Source organism: Periplaneta americana, chromosome 10 (assembly GCF_040183065.1).
Source record: "Periplaneta americana isolate PAMFEO1 chromosome 10, P.americana_PAMFEO1_priV1, whole genome shotgun sequence".
Classification (NCBI taxonomy): Eukaryota; Metazoa; Arthropoda; class Insecta; order Blattodea; family Blattidae; genus Periplaneta; species Periplaneta americana.
The window spans coordinates 98,415,748-98,432,247 of NC_091126.1; the positions used below are offsets into that span (position 1 = coordinate 98,415,748).

General features: G+C 35.1%; 1 protein-coding gene across 1 annotated transcript in view; it reads left to right on the forward strand.

Moving 5' to 3' along the window:
• The first annotated feature begins 10,676 nt into the window (after window positions 1–10,676).
• Window positions 10,677–16,500, forward strand: part of LOC138707927 (uncharacterized) — a 272,613-nt gene continuing 266,789 nt past the window's right edge. Inside the window, exon 1 of the transcript XR_011334448.1 lies at window positions 10,677–10,812. The gene's annotated coding sequence lies outside the window, so the exon portion shown is untranslated. The remainder of the gene's footprint in view (window positions 10,813–16,500) is intronic.

Sequence of the window (16,500 nt, forward strand, 5' to 3'; positions counted from 1 at the left end):
AAAGCCTTTTATAATGGATTCAGTGACTCTTTGCAGTTGGTGTGTTGTAGAATGTTTTGGACGAAAGCCAAACTGAAAATCTGGTATTATCTTTATTTTGGAACGAAAATTTACAAATGCGATGATGAATAACCTTCTCAAACAATTTCGATAGCGTGGGAAGTAAGCTAATAGGTCGATAACTTGATGGCAAGTGCTTAGATTTGTTAGGCTTATGAGAAACAATGATTTCAGCAAGCTTCCAGGCTCGAGGAAAGTACCAAATTAAAAGGGCAGCATTGAAAATTATCGTCAAGTAAGTAAGATCTTTGTTGGTGAGCTTCTTTAGTACAATGTTGGGTATAAGATCATGGCCTGGAGATTTTTTATTTGGAAGTCTTTGACTGAAGTGAGACAATTCTTGTGGAGTAGTATAGGAAATTTTCTCTTGCACAGTCGGTTTATTAATATTTTCTATAAGTCCTTTTTCTAATTCAGAGGTAGTCTGTTCATTTTTATTTTCGTTTGGGGTGAATACATGTTGATAATGAGATGCAAGCAAGTTACATTTCGACTCTGTGTCTGTGGCTATTTGAGAGTGTAACCGGAGTGTCGGGATGACTGTTGGCTCGCGTAGAATACGCTTTGTAGCGTACCAAAGAGTGTTATCAGCTTCAGATAGGGATGATAAGTAAGACTGAAACGACTGCAGGAGATGTTGTTCAAGATTTGTCTTGACTAATCGTATGAGAAAATTCAAGCTTATTTTTTTTATGCAAACGAAATTAATAAAGCTTGACGATTCTAGAGTTACTTACCTCCACGCCCACTTTGTTTTGGGCGCTAAAGCTTCAATTTTCTACAGACATGGCGGCGCAATGCCGCTCTATATTCTCTGTCTAACTCGTTGGATTTTACCAAAGAGTTTGTAATACTTACTAGAGACACATACCCGTGAGTGGCAGGCAAGGAAAATGTCACAAATTGAATCGGCTAGAATCCGCCATTAAAGGGAGTGTTTGCGGCGCGAAATTCGGAAACAGTACCACAATACATTGATGTAGCCTGGTGATAGACACTGTTTTAAACATCTTTTACCAAGGATGGATCGTGATGAAATAAAGATGAATGGCAGAGGAGAGCTGTATTTATTGAAGTATTATATGATTCATCTTTGGCGATATTATAAAATCAATTCAATCTCCCATATAAATTTATACTCGGGATAAGTAAATGAAATATTGAATAATGGCAATGCCAACATGAATTTTCAGTATTACCAGTACTGTTTAAGACCACAATAATAGATAACTACTGTAATATTTAAAATAATCTATATTTTAGTCCTTTCTTACAAGGGAAGAGAAAGATATATGGTGCTTAGAAAATGTTGTGGTGAAATATGAGATCATCAAAATTCTGGAAACCTGATTTAAAACATAACAAGAATAAATTTTTATCATTAAACAATTTATTACTTGTATAGCTGTCAGTACAGGCTTTTTAATGGAGTAGTAGTAATAGGCCTAGTAGTAGTGACATAATAGATGTCTAGTAGTAGTGGTAATAGTAGGCCTAGTAGTAGTGGTAATAATATGCCTAGTATTGGTGATATTAGTAGGCCTATTAGTAGTGGTAAGAGAAGGCCTAGTATTGGTGGTATTAGTAGGCCTAGTATTGGTGATATTAATAGGCCTAGTAGTAGTGGTAAAAGTAGGCTTAGTATTGATGGTATTAGGAGCCCTAGTATTAGTGATATTAGTAGGCCTATTAGGAGTGGTAAAAGTAGGTCTATTATTGATGGTATTAGGAGGCCTAGTATTATTGATATTAGTAGGCCTATTAGTAGTGGTAAGAGTAGGTCTAGTATTGATGATATTAGGAGGCCTAGTATTAGTGACATTAGTAGGCCTATTAGTAGTGGTAAGAGTAGGTCTAGTATTGATGGTATTAGGAGGCCCAGTATTAGTGATATTAATAGGCCTATTAGTAGTGGTAAGAGTAGGTCTAGTATTGATGGTATTAGGAGGCCTAGTATTAGTGATATTAGTAGGCCCATTAGTAGTGGTAAGAGTAGGCCTACTAATGATGATATTAGTAGGCCTATTAGTAGTGTAGGAGTAGGCCTAGTATTGGTGTATTAGTAGGCCTAGTATTTGTGATATTAGTAGGCCTAGTATTGGTGGAATTAGTAGGCCTAGTATTTGTGGTATTAAAATGTCTAGTAGTAGTGGTAAGAGTAAGCCTAGTAGTAATAGTTGGCCTACTATTGGTGATAATAATAGGCCTAATAGTAGAGGTAATAGTATGCCTAGAATTGGTGGTATTAGTAGGCCTGGTGGTGGTGGTGGTGGAGATTGTAATAGTAGGCCTAGTAGTAGGTGGTGGAGATTGTAATAGTAGGCCTAGTAGTAGTAGTAGTAGTAGTAGTAGTATTAGTAGCCCTAGTAGTAGTGGTATTAGTAGGTCTAATATTTGATATTAATAGGCCTAGTATTTGGTATTAGCAGGCCTAATAGTAGTGATGGCAAGGCAACTTGTGGTGGTGGTAATACATTTGTGGCCATCAGCTATATTTTCACGAATAAGCTAATAGTACCAAACGGAAATTACATGATTTACCTTAATTTATTCTGAAATAAAACAGTTTTATAGAGATACTGTCTGAGGATTTTATTATGCACTTTGCTATTATAATCTACTGTAATATGATGGCACCTAACAGTTACATACATTGTTGTAATCAACCGTATAAACCAGATTAATATGGTTCTGGAAAAAAATGTTATCCAAAAAATGTTCCGACATTCTGTAAACACATTGAAAGAAGGAACTGCATTTAGAACATTTTTCCAAATATTAAGATATGTATGTTTTCCTGGGCATCCTACAATAGTAAGCTATGTTAGAACAATTATTTGCGGCGCAATATTTCACCATTTTCTTATTATTTCCCTTCAGGTATACTTATATTTATTCGTACTCCTCAAATAAGCATGAACTGCTCGCACTCCCGGCGAAGCATCAACTCCCTTTAATGGCGGCCGAACATCGGTTCAAATTTGTACGCTACACTAGCGCCATTGGTGTCTCTAGTTATATATTACAAACTCTTTGGATTTTACCCTCTTTGGTGATATCTGGTATCAGTTGGCAACACTGAAGAGGGCCAAATTAGCCTAGGAACAGCTCTCACTTTTTTATGTTTAATATTGGTCGAACAGCAAACTTGCTATACAGACTACTGTTAAATGATGGAATATCACATGTAGAATATCATGTCGAGTTTGGCTCTAAAGGATCCTCTAATTAATTTAAATTAATTAATTAAACATTTTTGTGAATTATGTGAACAAATATATGATGATTTTCTGTGTTAAATTTATGAAGAGTCGTCAGTTTCACTAAGAAGGATACCTTGAGGGAGTTTCCTTTTAAGTCGAGATGGCTGACAAGATCTTGCTCCAATGTTATATGTCACAGCTCCAGGAACACCAGGAAGTTTGTTGAAGAAAGATTTTGACATTGAATGGATGTACTGTTCTAGTGGAAGAATTCCCAATTCTTGATGTAGTTGTTGATTTCTTACAAACCAGGGGGCATTTGTTGCAGTACGCAGGAACTTGTTCTGGAGAACTTTTAGGCGATGGATGTGTGTCTTATTTGCTCTCCCCCACACTGGCGCTGCATAAGTTAAAAGAGGTCGTACAAGCGAGGTGTAGAGTAGCATTGAACAGTCCAATCCAATTTGTGAACGTCTATTAACCAAAGGGTATAATTTTCGAATTCTAGAAGAGGTTAGTGTAACAATGCGAGTTATACGGGCATTCCATGTGAGTTTCGTGTCTAATAATATTCCCAAATATTTGACAGCTTCTTGACTAGGACTAGAGAGCCATGTAACTTGTTCATTTAGAAGAACCAAAGGAGGTGGATTATGAATAGGCCTTAAAGAGAAGATTTTAGCTTCTGTCTTGGTAATGTTGAGTAGTAATCTCCAGTCAGAGAACCATTTAGACAGCTCCTGTAAGGATGTCTGAAGAGTGCTTATTGCAGTATTTAGGTCACTATGAGAATAAAAGAGAACTGTATCGTCAGCATACATAGCTATGTGTGACGGTTGTATACATTGAATGTCATATGTGAAGATATTGAAGAGAAGTGGTGACAGTATAGATCCTTGTGGTACTCCGGCTAAAACTGGACGAAGCGATGATTTAATACCATCTATACGTACTGAGGACTGACGCTCAGATAAAAAACTTTTCACGATGCGTGTGAGATAGTCAGGAAATCCAATTCTATATAATTTTAGCATTGAACCATCATACCAAACAGTATCAAATGCTTGGGCAATATCCAGAAACACAGTGGCAGTATACTGTTTTTCTTGAAAGCCTTTTATAATGGATTCAGTGACTCTTTGCAGTTGGTGTGTTGTAGAATGTTTTGGAAGAAAGCCAAACTGAAAATCTGGTAAATTTGAACTATGAAAAAGCCACCTCCTTGATAACAACCATCACCGTAGCCAACACGGGATCCAGCAGCGCACCCACCACGACACCCAGCTTGCTAGTCAGCAAGGAAACACGCAACAAAAGAAGCACCGTCATTGAAGCAACGAGTTAGGCCCGTAACACACTTGCAGAGTTTTCGCCAACGAGAAATGTGTTGCGAGAAAGAGGCGAAGAGCCTTCCTCCACACACTTGGCGAGTTCTCGCTACAGTGACTGTGGTATAAATACAGTGTGGCCATTGGATGTATCGTTTCTGATAGGATATTGCGGTCACGTGTTACAATGCCGCCATTAAGATTCCAAGCAAATCGTTGGAACCCATGTTATTAGTCTTCAAGACGTGGAAAAGTAAAGTATTACGTCTGATTTTCAGCTGATTTTATGGAAATACCTTCAAGGTAAGATAATTAAATTTCTTTAACATATATAGATATAAGTATTCTTACCGTAATCCATGTAATATTTGTGCTGTAATGCAAAAGTTGAAAACTTACATCAGTTGTTAGCATGATAACTGATTTTATTATTTCCTTTAAGTAATTAAACTTTTAAGCAGTTGTCCGGATAAAAATCAGAAATTATATTAGGCTGACGTATACTCCATTATTTACAGTGCTTATTTCCATTTTCAACCGTAGTTTACAAGGCATGAAACAGAAAATCGTGAAAGAAATCTAAGTTGGCTACTATTCAGTACATTTAAGCTTTATTACATAAGAAATTTTTTTTAAGCTTTAAGCATAACGAAGTTTATTCAATTAGAATGAAAACTCTCTATTACTATTAAATTATAAGTACATATCACAATTTATTGTTTAATCTGTACCTATATAAAATGTTCTTCAGTAAAACACAATAAACGAGCCATATTTCACTATTCAAATAATATTTTAGCTTATATTTGAACGTATTTTTTGTTTGTTATGGAACCACGATTTTCTATACTTGCTCCAAAATTTGTATAAAATATATTAATTACTTCACATGCGGTTTTTATTATAGATATGGTTGGATGTGCGCCTATGGATGTACAAATCGACCCGAGAAGGGCTTTGTAATGATGAAGTTCACTGAGGATCCTGGAACTAGAAGGACCTGGACTTCTAAAGCCAGACATGACGGATGGATTCCTACAGAGAGCTCTGACCTTTGTGAGGTAGCTACATTTTGAAGAATCCATATGAGGAAAAACCTGAGAGGATGGAGGATACTGACATCACGTTTCACACAAGATTGGAAAATTCGTTTAGTGTGTTGGTAGTGAGATCGAAATAAGTTACTCCTAATGTGTCCCGGTTGAAGAATACTTTAAGACTAATATGTGTGTCACAGTTTCTTAATGATGTGTCAAAGAGTAGTTATGATGAGGTTTACAGAGAATTTTTAAGTAGTTTCCGAGATGTTTAGAAGAGAAGGGTAATACTTTGCGTGATGAGCAAGAGAGATATTGAAACAGACTGCGGGCCTGCAAAATGAGTTACAGTAAATTGAGTTAATTATATAATATTTGTGGATATATAATTTCTGGTATTATGAAGACTATAAAAACTTGTGAAGTGTGTTTAGACATTGTTGTCTCACATATCATTCTTAGAGTACTGATATGTTGAATTTAAAAGTATTAAGTGCTTCAGAGAGAACTGCTTGTTTTTTTCATTTATTGTAATCATTTAACTCAAATTTTTCTGTAAATCAGAGCATACTTTTAGTAAATATTGAGCTATTGTAAAATATATTAACATTGATTTGAAAACATTTTTCCTACATAAGATGCAGAATGTTAAAACAATTCATTTTCTCCCTGTCATAATAATACAAAATGGCTTTTAAGGAACCCGAAGGTTCATTGCCGCCCTCACATAAGCCCGCCAGCGGTCCCTATCCTGTGCAAGATTAATCCAGTCTCTATCATCATACCCCACCTCCCTCAAATCCATTTTAATATTATCCTCCCATCTACGTCTCGGCCTCCCTAAAGGTCTTTTTCCCTCCGGTCTCCCAACTAACACTCTATATGCATTTCTGGATTCGCCCATACGTGCTACATGCCCTGCCCATCTCAAACGTCTGGATTTCAAGTTCCTAATTATGTCAGGTGAAGAATACAATGCATGCAGTTCTGTGTTGTGTAACTTTCTCCATTCTCCTGTAACTTCATCCCGCTTAGCCCCAAATATTTTCCTAAGCACCTTATTCTCAAACACCCTTAACCTATGTTCCTCTCTCAGATTGAGAGTCCAAGTTTCACAGCCATATAGAACAACCGGTAATATAACTGTTTTATAAATTCTAACTTTCAGATTTTTGGACAGCAGACTGGATGATAAGAGCTTCTCAACCGAATAATAACAGGCATTTCCCATATTTATTCTGCGTTTAATTTCCTCCCGAGTGCCATTTACATTTGTTACTGTTGCTCCAAGATATTTGAATTTTTCCACCTCTTCGAAGGATAAATCTCCAATATTTATATTTCCATTTCGTACAATATTCCCGTCACGAGACATAATCATATACTTTGTCTTTTCGGGATTTACTTCCAAACCGATCGCTTTACTTGCTTCAAGTAAAATTTCCGTGTTTTCCCTAACCGTTTGTGTATTTTCTCCTAACATATTCACGTCATCTGCATAGACAAGAAGCTGATGTAGCCCGTTCAATTCCAAACCCTGCCTGTTATCCTGAACTTTCCTAATGGCATATTCTAAAGCGAAGTTAAAAAGTAAAGGTGATAGTGCATCTCCCTGCTTTAGCCCGCAGTGAATTGGAAAAGGATCAGATAGAAACTGACCTATACGGACTCTGCTGTATGTTTCACTGAGACACATTTTAATTAATCGAACTAGTTTCTTGGGAATACCAAATTCAATAAGAATATCATATAATACTTCCCTCTTAACCGAGTCATATGCCTTTTTGAAATCTATGAATAACTGATGTACTGTACCCTTATACTCCCATTTTTTCTCCATTATCTGCCGAATACAAAAAATCTGATCAATAGTCGATCTATTACGCCGAAAACCGCACTGATGATCCCCAATAATTTCATCTACGTACGGAGTTAATCTCCTCAAAAGAATATTGGACAAAATTTTGTACGACGTCAACAAAAGTGATATTCCTCGAAAGTTACCACAGTTCGTTTTGTCCCCCTTTTTAAAAATAGGTACAATTATGGACTCCTTCCATTGTTCTGGTACAATTTCCTTTTCCCAAATAGCAAGTACAAGTTTATAAATTTCGCTATATAATGCACTTCCACCCTCTTGTATTAATTCTGCTGGAATTTGATCGATACCTGGAGACTTGTACTTTTTCAGATTTTCCCTGTCATAATAATATGACAATAAATTGGCCCTAGATTTTCAGTCTTAGGCTTAAAATAGCAGGTATGCGTAGGCCTAAGCAGAAAAGAGAGTAGTAAGTTGTTGCTATGCACAGCATTTGGGTTATTATCTTTCGATTCCTGCACATTTATATCATAGTTGTTTTGACCTACATAACCATTCTGCTGACCTAGTTGTTCATTTGTGTTTAACAGACCCTAGTGATTTATGACTTTAAAAAATATGGGCTATTGTGAAGGACATGTCATCCAATTACTCGTGACTTTTGGTATGCTTTGCACCTACAAATATGTGATAGGTTAGGTCAGGGGTGTATTTAGGCCTAGGCAGACTAAGTAACTGCCTAGGGCGGCAGATTTGAGGGGGCGGTTTTTTAGTTATTACTGTTAATTTTTTTATTTATTTTATTCATAACTCTTTAAAACAGTACATAAACTTAAACGCACAATGAAAAACATGTAAATAACATTGGCAACAATCAGTTCAAATTTAATCAACTGTTTGCAAACGGAAAAAGGACAGTTTTTCAATAATAATGTCACAATGCGATCATAGCACTTTTTTCAATGTTATGCCCTCTCACTGTGAGAGTCTCACGTGATAACATTAAAGAACGTACTGGTATTATATTACGATAAAAGAAAAATTAAATGCTTAAGTAGCACAGAGAGTAGTGGTAATAAGTCTGTTGCTATGCAGATACACAGCATTTAGAATATTATTGTTTAGTTTCTGCAAATTTCTGAGTTTGTTTTTTAGGCCTACCTAGCCATTCTGCTGACCTGGTTATTCATTTGTACATAATAGTGATTTATGACTTTAAAATGTTATGTATATATGTAGCATTTGTTTTTACTGTGATTATATGGTATTATTGTACAACAATTATCTTAGCTTAGCTCCAACAAGATGTAGTTTGGATGCAATAAACATCATAAAACATCTGATATCCCATAGCAGTTAACCTAACCTTACTTTGCTGTTTAGACCTATATTATTCCACGACAACATACAGGAAGCAGGTAAGACAGGTAGTACTTTTGTTTTTATATATCTCAGATCTTATTTAAAGACACTCCGTGTCAATAATTGTGAATACATGAGTATTAGGTTACGATTTTCTTATTAGCTCCCTAAGAGCCTTCAGTGTGTTTGGAATCTTAATGGCGGCGGGTGGGTGTGTCCAACTCGAATGGTCACACTGTATTCATACAGTCACTGTAGTTCTCGCTATCACAGATCACACCTCGGTATGATCATCTATGCACTGCCTTCATGCAGAAAGCTTTTTTTCTGATTATAGTAATGACTCGTTGGGGGATATATTATAGGTTATGTATTTACGTATATTGTAGTACTTAAATATATAACCTGTAAGTATATTGTCGTATTTTACAAATTACGTACGAACGCTAAGTTGAATCTTACTATTCAGATGACAAAGACGTTTTATAGTTTAACCTACACTCACTACGAGCGCTGTTCCTCGACCAAAAATTGAACACTTTCGCGCATCTCCATCTTGGGGCAGAGAGCCATGTGATTACAATATGTTTACATCATAATTCCGCTTAATTTGAAATAACATAGAAGGTTATTCAATATTATTGAATGTGTTAGTAGTAAGTGCGTATTAATTTAATCAATAGTGTGTGTGTATATAGTCTTTATATAGTTTAAATGAATCGTTCTGTGATATACGTGAAATCACAGGCCTACTATTGTGCTACATATGAGGCCTAATCAAATGGTATTTTAATCATATTTCTTTGTTATAAGTGAAACCATCGTGTGCTCTTGTGCTGCATACAACTGTACAAATAGTGATCTTTTATCATTTATTTTCATCGTACTCCTATATAAATTCCGTAGGTGGAATCATGGTGCATAGTTGTGCCGCATACAACTGTACGAATCGACGTAAGAAGGATTGGGAAATTTCTTTTCACAAGTAAGTTAGTTACATATTGTATTAGGATATTGTAAAATGACTGAGAACATTAGTACATATTTATTGTGTTAATAGAAGAGAATGTTTTATAGGAGTAAGTGCAAGCTTTCTTTTTAGGTTTCCATTGCAAAAGCCTGAGCTTCTTTGTAAATGGTTATCTGCAGTTAAACGCAATACATTTATACCATCAATTCACCACCAGTATTGCTTTGCACAAAAAGATAGTTAGACAGCATCTCTCTAAATCAATTTTATTTATGAATCAATAAGTGAGTGCAAAATAAATCTGGTTAAGTATTTTCGTACTATCTAGATATGGCCTAGTTACAATATTTTGACACTCTTGCATATATTCGATTTAATAATAACAGTTGATGCATTTCCTTGTTTATTGAAATATTTATTATTAGGCCTAAGCAAAATGCACACAGTGTGCAAGATTGAGTTAATGTCCTAACTCGATTAATTAAATATTTCATAAACTCCATCGGTACAGATTTGATGAATTGTGTAAATATGAATAGGCCCAATCACGAAGACAAGCATTTTTAATTGACAGTTTTAGCATAACACCTTAATATTTGTTGTTCACAAAGATGACGATTACTGACTGACAGTTCCAGTTTCTCCAATTATTTGCTGTTGTAGACTACTATAGGTATGTAGGTGATTACGTTCCACTGTTTATATTTGTTTTTATCCTTGTTACCCTTTTAGCTTATATTTGGTTGTTTTTTTATGGTATAGTAATAAATCTTAGTGTCTTTTGCGGTTCCGTTCTATCAACATCACTTTTCGTCCACTATTTTTCACGACTGCAAGATGCACACAATGTGCAAGATTAAGTTAATGTTCTCACTCGGTTATTGAAATATATTTCAGGAAGCCCATCCTACGGATATGATGAATTATGTAAATATAAATACCCCCAAGTCACAAAGTCGACGACGATTATTGACTGACAGTTGCAGGATTAATATCTTTGATTATTTGATGTTATACCACAAGAATGCAGGTAATTACGTTTTACTATTTATATTTGTCTTTATCCTTGTTACTCTTAGGCTCATGTTTGGTTGTTTTTATGTTGTATAGTAATAAATCTTAGTTTGTTTTACGATTGCGTTCTATCAGCATTGCTTTCCGTCCGCTATCGTCACGGCCCCAAGATGGCGGCGAGCGATCGCTTCAATTTGGGTCCAGTCGTATCTTCTGCGCAGCCGGCAGTATGGGGACTTGGTGTGGACCGCCATTTGAATCCATGTTATCAATTTTTTAATTTTCTCGCAACACATTTCTCGCTGGCGAAAACTTTGCAAGTGTGTTACGGGCCTTAGAGTGGCCATTTGGCCGCCAAGTTTGAAGAAAATAGAATGAGCGACCGCCATTCTCATAAGCGCCCAAAAGAAAATGGGCGTGATGATAAGTAAGGTTGGAGTCAGGAAGCAGTCTAAATTTCTGTTACATACATCAGTTAAACCAGTCTAATATTTACAGTCACGCAACTCATACGTATAAAATATGCCAACATTTGACAGCTGGCGCGACAGTAGCCCTCTAGCGGCAGGCAAGTTAAAAGTGTGCACACGACACATGATAACATATCAGAAAACGGGTTTTGCGTTATTTGTTTTATATTTTTATGCTATACAGTATAAGTGTATATGATTCTTATTAATTTTACTTTAGAATCCTACAAGAATTTCACACGCAGTTAATCTACAAGTTTCAGAAGCTGGGAATAAACGTAATTCTTTCTGCTCCTTACAACTGAATCATGGTCCTGTTCACGTATCATGGTTTGAAATAATATAATTGTTCGTACGTGGATGGTTAATTAAATTCATTCCTAAATATATTTATGAATCATTGGAACTCTATATTTCCTGTGAGAAGAGTCAAAATTAATAGCTACAAAATTGAAGGGCATATCTCGTAGGGTACATTGCGTGGTGAATTCCTCTCCCTATTTCCTGAGAAAGTAACTATTTTCCATACCGCAAATTGGGGCAAACTCGGCCGCTGAGGTAAACTTGAAAATAAAAAGGGGAAGATTTAAACCTTAATATGACAGACATTGATTTATGAAGTTCATTATTTTTCATTTCTTAAGAACCGGTATTTCCTTTATTATTTTGAGTGGCAAATTGTGCTGATATTATGGTTTAAATGTTTATGGCAAGTTTACCGCATTTTACATTACATTTCCAGTTTTCACACATAAGCTTAATTTTAACTTATCCTACTTATATAATACGTAATTTACATGTCCTTATTGTTAATATGACGTAGGTGAGAACAAATAAATGAACACACAATTTTGTTGAAAAAATTGTGACTTCAATTAACTCAGAAAATCTAGGCCTAATTTTATTTTCAGAGCAGAAGTGGTGTAAGTCAAAATGAGTAATGAGGGTTAAAGTAAACGTTCTTTATAATACAGCGCAAAGTAGCAGTTAATATTGAATTTATTTAAACTATTAGTAGTCAGTGAATAGCACGAAGGATATATTAATTGCTACTTTGCGCTGTATTTTACAGAATATTTACTTTAAACCTCATTACCTAATTTTGACTTACACCACTTCTGCTCTGAACGGCTCAAATAATCACTGGGAATATAAAATCAACACCAATAACAGTCATGCAAATTGTTACAGAAAAGATTGCTTTTTATATTAAATTTAAAAAGGCTATTGAGAACTTAATACGTCTGCCACATGAATCTACACCAACACATCAGAAATTTATCGACACAGTCTGGATTTATTCAAGAAGTGAATATTTTGCAAAAGGATTACAATAATCCATGAATTCTTGAAAAATTAACATCATGATCCCTACTTGAATGCAATATAACGTTCAACTTTTGAAAAATATAAAGAAAAAAAAAGACGAATACAAAAATTATGGAATTACTTGCATTAAAAACTTAAGATACATTATCCAAAATCGGAATGGTTACACATTTACACATATGATTTCTGCAAAAAAATAATATACTGTAACAGGTATTTACTTTGGTTTTATTTAAACTCTCCTTCCTGACATACAAATAGGTAACATAACTAATAAATGTTTTATAGAATACAATACGTAGGCTACCTTCAACGTGGATTATTGGTTACGACTGATTAATGATTTTCTCTTGGTCTTCAGGGAATCTGAAGAACGACAAATTCGGAGATTTAAACTTGTTGTTACTGCAATTTTCGTCATTGCACACATTGCCTTTATTCCGATGCATGATTAAAACGTTATTATAATATCTCTCATCCCTTTAAAGCATATGCTGGCTGAACGAGACTATGACCAGTGCCTTACCTGCCGCTTGGGCGCTAGTGTCGCGAATGTTGGCAGAAAAAGTGTTGAAGTTTCGTGACTGTATGTATTAGACTGTGAGTTAAACTGAAGTGGAAAAACCTAGTGTTTCGTCAAAAATTTGAATTACGTACTAGTAACTTAATATAAAATAAAGAACATATGTGCACTAAATTTAAAATACTTGAGCTAGCCATCGGCGTGGCTCAGTCGGTTAAGGCGCTTGCCTACCGGTCTAAAGTTGCGCTTGGGCGCTTGGGCTGATTACCTGGTTGAGTTTCTTCCGAGGTTTCCCCAACCGTAAGGTGAATGCCAGTTAATCTATTGGGAATCCTCGGCCTCATCTCGCCAAATATCATCTCGCTATCACCAATCTCATTGACGCTAAATAACCTCGTAGTTGATACAGCGTCGTTAAATAGCCACCTAACATACTTGAGCTATTCCTAGAAGGAGAGCTTAAGGGGTTAGGTACAATTTACAAAAGTAAAAGTTTTGGAAATATTCAACATGTTTTTCCTTCATTAGTTTATTTTGTACAAAAATGAAAATTGGTATGTATAAAACACTGTCCTTCTCCTATATGAAATAAATATTTTTACGATTTAAAAGATTTTTTTTATTTTCAAAATTCATAATAGTGGTAGTTCGCTGTGCAGTGATGAAGCCTTTCCCTCATAACTCATAATCTTCTTAATTTTTCACGTTCTCTCTCTTTTATTTTATTGTTGAAACTCATATTCACAATATACAGGTAATACTCTTTAAACTACATTCCTTAATAAATATTTTTTTTGGTGATAGAAGAAAATACTGATATATGACCATTTTTAAATGAATTTATTTTTTATCAGACAATCTGTCAAAGGTAGAGAAGTGACCTTGCATCATATTGTAGATATGATATGCATAAATACACATAAAAAAATTCATCCCAGAATGTTGGATAGTTTTTGAGTAATGTGGCAAGCGCTTCATCACTGCACAGTTAACTGAAAATATAAAAAATGTAAATAATTTTTTTCTCAACCTGTCTCGTATATTCAATGAAGAGTTTGAAATCCCGCCTGATTTGCAAGGTCAAGCCGCTGTGAGCGCCACATGCAAGTTGTCTCCCTATTATATCGTGCGAAATGCCGCAAGATGTCCTTCTTGCTAGTATGAAATCTTTGCGAGAAGTCTCCTTTCTCTGTAAATGACATGGAAAATGGAAGATTTTTTTTTTATGTTTAATATTGGTCGACCAGCAAACTTGCTATACAGACCACTGTTAAATTATGGAATATCACATGCAGAATATCATGCTGATGTTGGCTCTAAAGGCTCCTCTAATTAATTTAAACTAATTAATTGAACATTTTTGTGAATTATGTGAACAAAAATATGATGATTTTTTTGTTAAATTATGAAGAGTCGTCAGTATCACTAACAAGGATGTCTTGAGGGAGTTTCCTTTTAAGTCGAGATGGCTGACAAGATCTTGGTCCAATGTTATATGTCACAGCTCCAGGAACACCAGGAAGTTTGTTGAAGAAAGATTTTGACATTGTATGGATGTACTGTTCTAGTTGAAGAATTCCCAATTCTTGATGCAGTTGTTGATTTCTTACATACCAGGGGGCATTTGTTGCAGTACGCAGCAACTTGTTCTGGTGAACTTGTAGGCGATGGATGTGTGTCTTATTTTCTTTCCCCCACACTGGCGCTGCATAAGTTAAAAGAGGTCGTACAAGCGAGGTGTAGAGTAGCATTGAACAGTCCAATCCAATTTGTGAACGTCTATTAACCAAAGGTATAATTTTCGAATTCTAGAAGAGGTTAGTGTAACAATGCGAGTTATACGGGCATTCCATGTGAGTTTCGTGTCTAATAATATTCCCAAATATTTGACAGCTTCTTGACTAGGACTAGAGAGCCATGTAACTTGTTCATTTAGAAGAACCAAAGGAGGTGGATTATGAATAGGCCTTAAAGAGAAGATTTTAGCTTCTGTCTTGGTAATGTTGAGTAGTAATCTCCAGTCAGAGAACCATTTAGACAGCTCCTGTAAGGATGTCTGAAGAGTGCTGATTGCAGTATTTAGGTCACTATGAGAATAAAAGAGAACTGTATCGTCAGCATACATAGCTATGTGTGACGGTTGTATACATGGAATGTCATATGTGAAGATATTGAAGAGAAGTGGTGACAGTATAGATCCTTGTGGTACTCCGGCTAAAACTGGACGAAGCGTTGATTTAATGCGGAAGATGTTTAATTTTCCCTTTGGCTAGCAAACGTCTTTTCTTGTTTACAGAATACACTATATTATCACAGTCTACTATATACAGTCACGAAGCTTAATACTTACTAAATATGCAAACGTAAACGTTGAAATATGCATCCATAGATAGTTGTTCACCACCAGGATCGCTACTATCGCCTCATCACAGACTCTTTCCCTAGCAGACGATAAAATGTATTGTACTTTCGATCTCGTGTTCTTTTGAAAAATTAGGACCTTCCTTCCACTATTGAAATATGAAATACATAAGGTTTATATATTATTTTCATTATATATATATATATATATATATTATAATCTATAAATTTAACTTCCTGGATCTTTTGGAAGAAGGATAGCTGTAATCTATTTTTCTTACAATTTGTAGTACTACAAACGTCTCCTTGTCCCATATTATTATTATTATTATTATTATTATTATTATTATTATTATTATTATTATTATTATTATTATTCAAATTATTGTATTATACCACTCCTATGAAATTAGTGTACGTACGATTGTGTTACTTCGTCTCTTAGGTAGTAGATAAATAGAGTACTCAACTGTAGTATTAAAATACAGACAAATAGAATGTGACGGGTGTCATAGATGACATTATGTTTAATTATAATGTAGAACTGCGAATGTAGGAATATAAGGTAAATATAGTAAACATAACCTATAACATACATATGTAGTGGCAAGGCATTGGAGACCACTAAAATTAGACAGAAAGGGGCAACTGGTACAGTAAACATAACCTATAATTTCAACATATCTAAATATTCGTGCGGTGCAACTGAAAATTATTGAATCGTGCATAAATGAATGTACAAAAATTTCGCAATATGTAATCGAAATAATGGCAGGTATCACACACACGAACAACGTAATTTTCACACCAAAAATAATATTATACATTAACTCGCAAGGAATTATGTCTGAAGTGTCCCCTAACCATTGTTTTAAATTTTATTAATACAATTAATCTACATTTTAGAGAAATATATGTTACTCTTTATGCATTCCAATTAATTTATATGGTTGAAATGCCGCCCTTCGTGATCGGGTTACGCAATTCATATGTACGGCCTGTATTAGATCACGATGGCAGT